The sequence below is a fragment of the Aquarana catesbeiana genome, linkage group LG03 (assembly GCF_042186555.1).
Source record: "Aquarana catesbeiana isolate 2022-GZ linkage group LG03, ASM4218655v1, whole genome shotgun sequence".
NCBI lineage: Eukaryota > Metazoa > Chordata > Amphibia > Anura > Ranidae > Aquarana > Aquarana catesbeiana.
Genome location: NC_133326.1, coordinates 719,396,971 through 719,409,497, shown reverse-complemented (window position 1 = coordinate 719,409,497; position 12,527 = coordinate 719,396,971).

Sequence of the window (12,527 nt, the reverse complement as noted above, 5' to 3'; positions counted from 1 at the left end):
TACCTGAAATGTGAGGGCCCTTCTCCACCTACCTGATATGCGAGGTCCATCCCCCACCTACCTGAAATGTAAGGCCTCTTCTCCACCTACCTGAAATATGAGGCCCATCCTCCATCTACCTTTAATGTGAGGGCCCTTCTCCACCTACCTGAAATGTGAGGCCCATCTTCCATCTACCTGAAATGTGAGGCCCATCTTCCACCTACCTGACATGTGAGGCCTCTTCTCCACCTACCTGAAATGTGAGGCCCATCCCCACCTATCTGACATGTGACGCCCATCCCCCACCTACCTGAAATGTGAGGCCCATCCTCCACCTACCTGAAATGTGAGGCCCATCCTCCATCTACCTAAAATGTGAGGCCCATCCCCCACCTACCTGAAATGTGAGGCCCATCCTCCACCTACCTGAAATGTGAGGTCCATCCCCACCTACCTGTAATGTGAGGCCCATCCTCCACCTACCTTTAATGTGAGGGCCCTTCTCCACTTACCTGAAATGTGAGGCCAATCTTCCACCTACCTGAAATGTGAGACCCATCCTCCACCTACCTGAAATGTGAGGTCCATCCCCCACCTACCTGAAATGTGAGGCCCATGCTTCACCTACCTGAAATGTGACGTCCATCCCCCACCTACCTGACATGTGCGGCCTCTTCTCCACCTACCTGAAATGTGAGGCCCCTTCTCCACCTACCTGAAATGTGAGGCCCATCCTCCACCTACCTGAAATATGAGGCTAATTCTCCACCTACCTGAAATGTGAGGCTAATTCTCCACCTACCTGAAATGTGAGGCCCATCCCCACCTATCTGACATGTGATGCCCATCCCCCACCTACCTGAAGTGTGAGGCCCATCCTCCACCTACCTGAAATGTGAGGCCCATCCTCCACCTACCTGAAATGTGAGGCCCATCTTCCACCTACCGGAAATGTGAGGCTAATCCTCCACCTACCGGAAATGTGAGGCCCATCCTCCACCTACCTGAAATGTGAGGCTAATCCTCCACCTACCTGAAATGTGAGGCCCATCCTCACCTATCTGACATGTGACGCCCATCCCCCACCTACCTGAAATGTGAGGCCCATCTTCCACCTACCGGAAATGTGAGGCCCATCCTCCACCTACCTGAAATGTGAGGTCCATTCCCCACCTACCTGAAATGTGAGGCCCATCCTTCACCTACCTGAAATGTGAGGTCCATCCCCCACCTACCTGACATGTGAGGCCTCTTCTCCACCTACCTGAAATGTGAGGCCCCTTCTCCACCTACCTGAAATGTGAGGCCCATCCTCCACCTACATGAAATGTGAGGCTAATCCTCCACCTACCTGAAATGTGAGGCCCATCCCCACCTATCTGACATGTGACGCCCATCCCCCACCTACCTGAAATGTGAGGCCCATCTTCCACCTACCTGAAATGTGAGGTCCATTCCCCACCTACCTGAAATGTGAGGTCCATCCTTCACCTACCTGAAATGTGAGGTCCATCCCCCACCTACCTGACATGTGAGGCCTCTTCTCCACCTACCTGACATGTGAGGCCTCTTCTCCACCTACCTGAAATGTGAGGCCCCTTCTCCACCTACCTGAAATGTGAGGCCCATTATCCACCTACATGAAATGTGAGGCTAATCCTCCACCTACCTGAAATGTGAGGCCCATCCTCACCTATCTGACATGTGACGCCCATCCCCCACCTACCTGAAATGTGAGGCCCATCCTCCACCTACCTGAAATGTGAGGCCCATCCTCCACCTACCTGAAGTGTGAGGTCCATCCCCCACCTACCTGAAATGTCAGGCCCATCCTCCACCTACCTTTAATGTGAGGGCCCTTCTCCACTTACCTGAAATGTGAGGCCAATCTTCCACCTACCTGAAATGTGAGGCCCATACTTCACCTACCTGAAATGTGAGGTCCATCCCCCAACTACCTGACATGTGAGGCCTCTTCTCCACCTACCTGAAATGTGAGGCCCCTTCTCCACCTACCTGAAATGTGAGGCCCATCCTCCACCTACCTGAAATGTGAGGCTAATCCTCCACCTACCTGAAATGTGAGGCCCATCCCTACCTATCTAACATGTGACGCCCATCCCCCACCTACCTGAAATGTGAGGCCCATCCTCCACCTACCTGAAATGTGAAGCCCATCCTCCACCTACCTGAAATGTGAGGCCCATCGTCCACCTACCGGAAATGTGAGGCTAATCCTCCACCTACCTGAAATGTGAGGTCCATTCCCCACCTACCTGAAATGTGAAGCCCATCCTTCACCTACCTGAAATGTGAGGTCCATCCCCCACCTACCTGACATGTGAGGCCTCTTCTCCACCTACCTGAAATGTGAGGCCCCTTCTCCACCTACCTGAAATGTGAGGCCCATCCTCCACCTACATGAAATGTGAGGCTAATCCTCCACCTACCTGAAATGTGAGGCCCATCCCCACCTATCTGACATGTGATGCCCATCCCCCACCTATCTGAAATGTGAGGCCCATCCCCACCTATCTGACATGTGACGCCTATCCCCCACCTACCTGAAATGTGAGGCCCATCCTCCACCTACCTGAAATGTGAGGCCCATCCTCCATCTACCTAAAATGTGAGGCCTATCCCCCACCTACCTGAAATGTGAGGCCCATCCTCCACCTACCTGAAATGTGAGGCCCATCTTCCACCTACCTGAAATGTGAGGCCCATCCTCCACCTACCTGAAATGTGAGGTCCATCCCCCACCTACCTGAAATGTGAGGGCCCTTCTCCACTTACCTGAAATGTGAGGCCAATCTTCCACCTACCTGAAATGTGAGGCCCATCCTCCACCTACCTGAAATGTGAGGTCCATCCCCCACCTACCTGAAATGTGAGGCCCATCCTTCACCTACCTGAAATGTGAGGTCCATCCCCCACCTTCCTGACATGTGAGGCCTCTTCTCCACCTACCTGAAATGTGAGGCCCCTTCTCCACCTACCTGAAATGTGAGGCCCATCCTCCACCTACATGAAATGTGAGGCTAATCCTCCACCTACCTGAAATGTGAGGCTAATCCTCCACCTACCTGAAATGTGAGGCTAATCCTCAACCTACCTGAAATGTGAGGCCCTTCCCCACCTATCTGACATGTGACGTCCATCCCCCACCTACCTGAAATGTGAGGCCCATCCTCCACCTACCTGAAATGTGAGGCCCATCCTCCACCTACCTGAAATGTGAGGCCCATCTTCCACCTACCGGAAATGTGAGGCCCATCTTCCACCTACCGGAAATGTGAGGCCCATCCTCCACCTACCTGAAATGTGAGGCCCATCCTCCACCTACCTGAAATGTGAGGCCCATCCTCCACCTACCTGAAATGTGAGGCCCATCCTCCACCTGCCTGAAATGTGAGGCCCATCCCCCACTTGCCTGAAATGTGACAACAGTCACCTCACCCACCAAAAAATGCAGCAAGGGGCGGGGCTTACCAATATGCTGTACATATGTATCACTAATTCCTCCCGCAGACACCTCCTGCCCTCTGTTCATTATGAGGAAGTTCGTCCCCCCCGCAGTGTAAAGACCCAATGAGGAGTATGTGGGAGGAGCTAATATTATAGAAGTCACACTATGATGGGCGACACAGGGGGCGGGGTTTTATATGGTGTCGTCTTATGTGCCTCAGAGGAGATCATACACATCCTGAGCCTCCCCTCCCCCGAGATCCTTCCCACGGGAAATATTCCCCTCCTCCACACATTTGGGTAGACATTCACATCCAACGATGCCGCAAACACAATGCATGACGCCGGGATTCCGCGTTCTATAAACGGTGATAATTTGCGGTGTGCATGACGTCTCCAGCGTTTTCCATACAATCTCCATAAAGCCGACCACACATAGTCACACACATAGGTTGGACTTGATGGACTTGTGTCTTTTTTCAACCTCACCTACTGTGTAACTATGTAACACCATACAATCTGATTGTACAATCTCAATGAAGCTGACCACACACACACCATACAATCTGATTGTACAATCTTCATAAAGCTGACCACACACCATACAATCTGATTGTACAATATCCTGAGTTGGTAGGACAGATTGGTTTCAGTATCAGACGTGTAATCTGTTCTCGTTTCCTCCGCCGTATTGCAGAAACAATTTTGATGAGTTTGACAAATGAAGGATTTCAGTGGTGAGGAGGTTCCTGGAAATTACCATCTGGGCAATATTTTCGAATGAGGCATCAAACCACAAGATAGAAACTTCCTCTTCTGGTGATCTATTGTACAAAACACACAGAAACCCCCTAACGTGGTTATTTCTGATGTTTGAAGAAAAACTGCGCTGGTCAAACAATAAACAAAAAAGCTGCAACTCAAAGTGAAATACACACCATACAGATAAGAAGAAAAAAGAAGCTGCGCTAACAGTAATAGTGAATGAATGAGATCTAATAGGCAAGTGATAAAATGAATTAACCACTACGCGCCCGCGCTATACCCGAAAGACGGCTACAGCGCGGCACTCAATTGCCAGGAGGGCCTCCCTGGACGTCCTCCTGTTTACTTCCTCTCTGCGCGCCGCCACAGTTGAGCATCGGGAAAATTCTGTGTTGGCCGTGTCCCTTGGACACAGCCAATCACAGATAGTGCTAAATGGCCAATCACAGCGGCCATTTAGCACTCGATCGGGGCTTCCCATGAGAGATGATCTCAAGTGTAAACATATGAGATCATCTCTCATTGCCGGCTCTCCCTCCTCACACAGAGACCACGTGTGAGGAGGGAGAGCAACCCGTGCTGCAGATCTGTGAGTGTCAACCGTTTAGGAGTGATTACAGTAAAAACACAGTAACATCAGAGCCCAAATAGTGCCCATACAGTGCCACATCAGTGCCACATGTCATCAGTGCCACATCAGTGCCACGTGTCCTCAGTGCCACATTAGTGCCACATGTCATCAGTGCCATGTTTCATCAGTGCCATGTATTAGTGCCATCTGTCACCAGTGCCATGTATTAGGGCCATCTGCCAGTGTCACGTGTCATCAGTGCCATGTATCAGTGCCATCTGTCACCAGTGCCACATCAATGTTAGTGTCACAGTGCCATCTGTCATCAGTGCCATCTGTCAGTGCCATCAGTCTTCAGTGCCACCTGTCAGTGTCACCTGCCACATCAGTGCCACGTGTCCTCAGTGCCACATCAGTGCCACGTGTCATCAGTGCCATGTTTCATTAGTGCCATGTATTAGTGCCATCTGTCACCAGTGCCATGTATTAGGGCCATCTGCCAGTGTCACGTGTCATCAGTGCCATGTATCTGTGCCATCTATCACCAGTGCCACATCAATGTCACATGTCATCAGTGCCACGTATCAGTGCCATCTGTCACCAGTGCCACACATGTGGTATCGCCATACTTAGGAGGAGTAGCAGAATGTATTTTGGGGTGTTATTTGTGGTATACAGATGCCATGTGAGAGAAATAACCTATTACAATGACAATTTTGTGGGGAAAAAAATTCTTCATTTTGCAAAGAATTGTGGGAAAAAATGACAACATCAAAAACCTCACCATGCATCTTACTAAATACCTTGGAATGTCTACTTTCAAAAAAGGGGTAATTTGGGGGGTATTTGTACTTTCCTGGCTTGTTCGGGTTGCAAGAAATGAGATAGGCCACCAGTACATCAGGTGTGATCAATTTTTTATGATTTGCACCATAGCTTGTGGATTCTATAACTTTCACACAGACCAAATAATATCCACTAATTTGGGTTATTTTTACCAAAGATATGTAGCATTATAAATTGTGGCCAAAATTTATGAAGAAAAATTAATAATTTGCAAAATGTTATCACAGAAACTAAGAAAAATGTGTTTTTTTTCAAAATTTTTGGTCTTTTTTCATTTATAGCGCAAAAAAATGAAAAACCCAGAGGTGATCAAATACCACCAAAAGAAAGCTCTATTTGTATGAAAAAAAAGGACAAAAAATCATTTGAGTACAGTATTACATGACTGAGTTATTGTCATTCAAATTGTGAGAGCACTGAAAGCTGAAAATTGATCTGGTCAGGAGGGGGGCCCAGTAGGCAAGTGGTTAAACAAACATAAAAATAATCTCCAAAAAATAGACCAAGAAGGGAATCAAAAGGACAAACAGTGTTGATTCCAATCCAATAACCTGACCTACTTAATAAAAAAAATTGAGAGACTATCAACATAATGTGAATAATGTAAATGGTGCAACAAAAAATTGGTGAGTGAACCAATACTATGCCAAAAAATGGGTAAAAATAAATATAAAAGTACAAATAAAAATACATTATAAAAATGCCAAATAGAAAGTCAACACAATAAACCAATGATGGTAAGTAAATAACAGTCTCTTCCAAGGTGCTTTCTGAAGGGGAGTGAATGTTGAGGACACCCAGTGAGAAGTCTTCTATAATCGAAAAGGACACTGTGAATCCACCACCAAAAAAATTGAAGGCTTACCAGCTGAACAAGCTGTCAGAGCTTGTGGCTAATACCCAGCCAGGGCCTTTAAACCTCAAGACACCTTCGGTGGCTGACGAGCCAAGCGTTCCTCCACTACCATAGTTGCCAACAGTCCCGATTTTCCCAGGACAATCCCGATTTTGGGACCCTTGTCCCCATCGGAGGCTGTCCCGATTCGGGGTTTTGCCTTTTTTGCCCAGGGAAATAAGGAATGTTTGCTTTTGCACTTTTGCAGCAGCTGGTTTCAACAAAATGGCTGCCGGTGCCGCCGCTAGATCGTTCCCCTTGTGTTCAGTGGAGAGAGGAAGGGGGCTCGATCCGTGCAGTCAATGAATCGGCTTCTCTCTTCACAATACTGAAGCCGGGGTTAGCTGCATGGATCGGCCCCTCCCCTCTCCACTGAACACATGGCGCCGGCCGCTCCTGGAGTTCCTTGTGCACTTGTCCCTCTCTCTCAGTCTCTCAGTCCCAATGTAAAGCCCAGGAAGCGAAATTGTAATGTACAGGAGGGGGGTTAACTATATACTGGAGGAGGGGGGTTAACTATATACAGGAGGAGGGGGGTTAACTATATACAGGAAGAGGGGGGGGTAACTATATACAGGAAGAGGGTTGTTAACTATATACAGGAGGGGTGTTAACTATATACCGGAGGGGGGGGTAACTATATACATGAGGAGGTGGGTTAACTATATACAGGAGGGGGGTTAACTATATGCAGGAGGAGGGGGGGTTAACTTTATACAGGAGGAGGGGGGTTGTTAACTATATACAGGAGGAGGGGGGTTAACTATGTACAGGAGGAGGGGGGTTAACTATATACAGGAGGAGGGGGTTAACTATATCCAGGGGGGGTTAACTATGTACAGGAGGAGGGGGTTAACTATATGCAGGAGGGGGGTTAACTATGTACAGGAGGGGGGGTTAACTATGTATAGGAGGAGGGGGGTCAACTATATACAGGAGGAGGGGGTTAACTATATACAGGGGGGGTTAACTATGTACAGAAGGAGGGGGGTTAACTATATACAGGAGGGGGGTTAACTATGTACAGGAGGAGGGGGTTAACTATGTACAGGAGGAGGGGGGTTAACTATGTACAGGAGGGGGGTAACTATGTACAGGAGGAGGAGGTAACTATGTACAGGAGGGGGTTAACTATGTACAGGGGGGTTAATTATGTATAGGAGGGGGGTTAACTATATACAGGAGGAGGTGGGTTAACTATGTACAGGAGGAGGGGGGGTTGACTATGAACAGGAGGAGGGGGGTTAACTATATACAGGAGGAGGGGGTTAACTATATACAGGAGGGGGGTTAACTATGTACAGGAGGGGGGTATGTATACACAGGGGGGAAACTATGTACAGGGGGGATACTATGTACAGATGGGGTAACAATGCACGGGAGTGTTACTATGTACAGGGTGGTAACTATACACAGGGGGGTAACTATGTACAGGGGGGTTACTAGGGGGAGAGGGGTAACTATGTACAGGGAGAGGGGGTAACTATGTACAGGGGGGTAACTATGGCTCTGCCTGGGACACTGATGTAAGGACTGAGGCTGGGAACACTGGTGTAAGGACTGACTCTGCGGGGGCACCTGATGCAAGGAGGGACTCTGCAGGGGCACCTGATGCAAGGAGGGACTCTGCTGGGGACACCTGATGCAAGGACGGACTCTGCTGGGGAAACCTGATGTAAGGACGGACTCTGCTGGGGACACCTGATGCAAGGAGGGACTCTGCTGGGGGCACCTGATGTAAGGACGGACTCTGCTGGGGGCACCTGATGCAAGCACGGACTCTGTTGGGGGCACCTGATGCAAGGACGGACTCTGCTGGGGGAACCTGATGCAAGCATGGACTCTGTTGGGGGCACCTGATGCAAGGACAGACTCTGCTGGGGACACCTGATGTAAGGACACACTCTGCTGGGGACACCTGATGCAAGGAGGGCCTCTGCTGGGGACACCTGATGTAAGGACGGATTCTGCTGGGGGCACCTGATGCAAGCGCAGACTCTGTTGGGGGCACCTGATGCAAGGACAGACTTTGCTGGGGGAACCTGATGCAAGGATGGACTCTGTTGGGGGCTCCTGATGCAAGGACAGACTCTGCTGGGGACACCTGATGCAAGGATGGACTCTGCTGGGGACACCTGATGCAAGGACGGACTCTGCTGGGGAAACCTGATGTAAGGAAGGACTCTGCTGGGGACACCTGATGCAAGGAGGGACTCTGTTGGGGGCACCTGATGTAAGGACGGACTCTGCTGGGGGCACCTGATGCAAGCATGGACTCTGTTGGGGGCACCTGATGCAAGGACGGACTCTTCTGGGGGAACTTGATGCAAGCATGGACTCTGTTGGGGGCACCTGATGCAAGGACGACTCTGCTGGGGACACCTGATGTAAGGACGCACTGTTCTGGGGACACCTGATGTAAGGACGCACTCTGCTGGGGACACCTGATGCAAGGAGGGCCTTTGCTGGGGACACCTGATGTAAGGACGGACTCTGCTGGGGGCACCTGATGCAAGCACGGACTCTGTTGGGGGCACCTGATGCAAGGACGGACTTTGCTGGGGGAACCTGATGCAAGGATGGTCTCTGCTGGGGGCAACTGATGCAAGGACAGACTCTGCTGGGGACACCTGATGTAAGGACAGACTCTGCTGGGGACAGCTGATGTAAGGACGGATTCTGCTGGGGGCACCTGATGCAAGGACAGACTCTGCTGGGGACACCTGATGTAAGGACGGACTCTGCTGGGGGCACCTGATGCAAGGACAGACTCTGCTGGGGGCACCTGATGCAAGGACAGACTCTGCTGGGGACACCTGATGTAAGGACAGACTCTGCTGGGGACACCTGATGTAAGGACGGACTCTACTGGGGACACCTGATGTAAGGACGGACTCTGCTGGGGGCACCTGATGCAAGGACAGACTCTGCTGGGGACACCTGATGCAAGGACGGACTCTGCTGGGGGCACCTGATGCAAGGACGGACTCTGCTGGGGCACCTGATGCAAGGACGGACTCTGCTGGGGGCACCTGATGCAAGGACGGACTCTGCTGGGGGCAGGCGATGTGGCAGGTGACGCGCTCAGGGCTCCCACTGATTTGGCATTATGGTGAGTTGAATGATTTCATTTTATATTACAATGTAATAATAGAAATAATGCGCTTCAATCATCCTGACACCATAACAACCATGGATTGAAGTGCTAACACCAGGTGTTTGGAGTATCTTTATCTGCTGATTGTTAAACTTTCTAGAATACACATATTTCTATTGTGTAGAATCTGGAGCTGCTGTCCCTTCATTTCTCTCTCCCCCTTTCCCTCTCTATCCCTCATTTATGTCAGACTCTAACAACACCCATTTGAGCCACGCCCATTTAAGCCACACCCACTATTCCATGCAAACCACGCCCATTTTTCGGCATGGCGCACTTTGCGCATCACATTTTCCTTTTCCCATGTGCCACGCCCACAAATACATGCTCCGCCCCCTAATTATAATGCAACTCTGCCTACAGCCAAAAAAGTTTCCCGTAATTTTTTTTTACAATGTTGGCAACTATGCACTACTCCTTTCTGACTTCTCTGTTCTTACAGCGTTTTATGGAGTTTTAATTAGAGAGCAAGAGTCGTTGAATGACAGTACAGAGCAGAGGGAGAGGAGATTTATGATGATAAAATCATTCTGACAGGAAATAAAGACAGGCTCAATATAGCTGCTGCAGATTTAAAGAATTATATTGCAGAGGTGCAAGCTTGCAGAGAATTGTGGTCAATCAGTTTCAGCACAGTTTGAAAAGAAAACACAGAAAAGAATAATTGCCTTCAGACTCTCGCTCTCTAATTGAAACTCCATAAAACGCTGTAAGAACAGAGAAGTCAGTGTAACGCCAGGGGCTGATCCAGAGCCTAGTCTCGGGAGGGGCACTGCCAGAAAATACTTTTTTTGGGGTAAATTTAATGGGGAAATGGCTGGTGTTAGCACTTCAATCATCACGGCACCATGGTTGTTATGGTGTCAGGATGATTGAAACGCATTATTACTATTATTACATTGTTATTAAAAAAGAAATAGTTCAACTCACCATAATGCAGAATCAGTGGGAGCCCCGAGCGTGTCACTTGCCACTGTCACCTGCCACACGTTGCGGATTGCCACTTGCCATGTCGCCTGTCACTAGATGCAGATTGTCACTTGCCACGTCCCATGCCACACGTTACAGATTGTCACTTGCCACATCCCATGCCACACGTTGCGGATTGTTACTTGCCACGTCCCATGCCACACGTTGCGGATTGTTACTTGCCACGTCCCATGCCACACATTGTGGATTGTTACTTGCCATGTCCCATGCCACATGTTGTGGATTGTTACTTGCCTTCTATCATCGTCTCTTGCTGTGTCCCAGTTCAAGCAGCAGAGAGATGATGTAATCTCTCTGCTGCCACGGCTGCCTGCATACTGCACACACAGTGAGGGCGGAACTGCAGGGATGCAGGGCAGGCACTGGGTGGTGAGAGATGGTGTTTTCTCTCTGCTCCTCCGCCTGCCGGCTCCCTGATTGGCCAGCAGCCACTCACGCTGTCACCGAGCCGCACAGCTGCTCACCAACAGTGCCGCCCGCTGGCTCTCCCCAGTCCCCACCGGAGCCGCCCCCTGTCTTTCCCCACCGGAGCTGCCCACTGTCTCTCCCCACCGGAGCCACCCGCTGTCTCTCCCCACCGGAGCCGCCCGCTATCTCTCCCCACCGGGGCCACCCGTGCTTTCAGCCACGGAGCCACCTGCCGGCTCTCTCACCCACAGCGACGCCTGCCCGCACATTTACTGACCCACATTCTCGGAGGGGGCAATTGCCCCGTTGTCCCCCTCCTGAATCCACCCCTGTGTAACGCAGGGGTTCACCAAAGTCATCTTACTGGGTGGTGTGTTATTTCTTAAAGAGGAGGTCCAATTAAACAAAAAATATTAAAAGCCAGCAGCTACAAATACTGCAGCTGCTGACTTTTAATAAATGGACACTTACCTGTCCCAGGGTCCAGCGATGTCGGCAGCTGAAGCCGATCGATCGCTCGTCTCTCGGCTGCCCCCACCGCCAACCTCGGTCAGGGAATCAGGAAGTGAAGCGTTGCGGCTTCACTGCCCGGTTCCCTACTGCGCATGCGCGAGTCGCGCTGCACGTCTACACTGGCCTGTTGTGTTGTGGGAGCTGTGTATTTCCCAGAACACAACAGGGTGGGCGGGCATTTGCAGCTAGCTGCGGCTAGCTGCTCCCAGAAGTGGGTGCAGATACCTGTATTATACAGGTATCTGCACCCCCCTCCCCCCTGAAATGTGCCAATTGAGGCACCGGAGGGGCGGAGGAATCCGATGAGCGGAAGTTCCACTTTAGGGTGGAACTCTGCTTTAAGTTAGGCTCCCTCTAGTGGCCGCTATAACTTTGGCAGGAACTTTTCTTTATTTAGCAACAAACAACTATGCATTATGCCACGTCCGATGCCACACATTGCAGATTGTTACTTGTCACGTCCGATGCCACACGTTGTAGATTGTCACTTGCCACATCCAATGCCACATGTTGCAGATTGTCACTTGTCACGTCCGATGCCACACATTGCAGATTGTCACTTGCCACGTCCCATGCCACACGTTGCAGATTATTACATTCCACGTCCCATGCCACACGTTGCGGATTGTTACTTGCCTGTAGGGATGAGCTTCGAGTTCGAGTCGAACTCATGTTCGACTCGAACATTGGCTGTTCGCAAGTTCGCCGAACAGCGAACAATTTGGGGTGTTCGCGGCAAATTCGAATGCCGCGGAACACCCTTTAAAAGTCTATGGGAGAAATCAAAAGTGCTAATTTTAAAGGCTAATATGCAAGTTATTGTCATAAAAAGTGTTTGGGGACCTGGGTCCTGCCCCAGGGGACATGGATCAATGCAAAAAAAAGTTTTAAAAACGGCCGTTTTTTCAGGAGCAGTGATTTTAATAATGCTT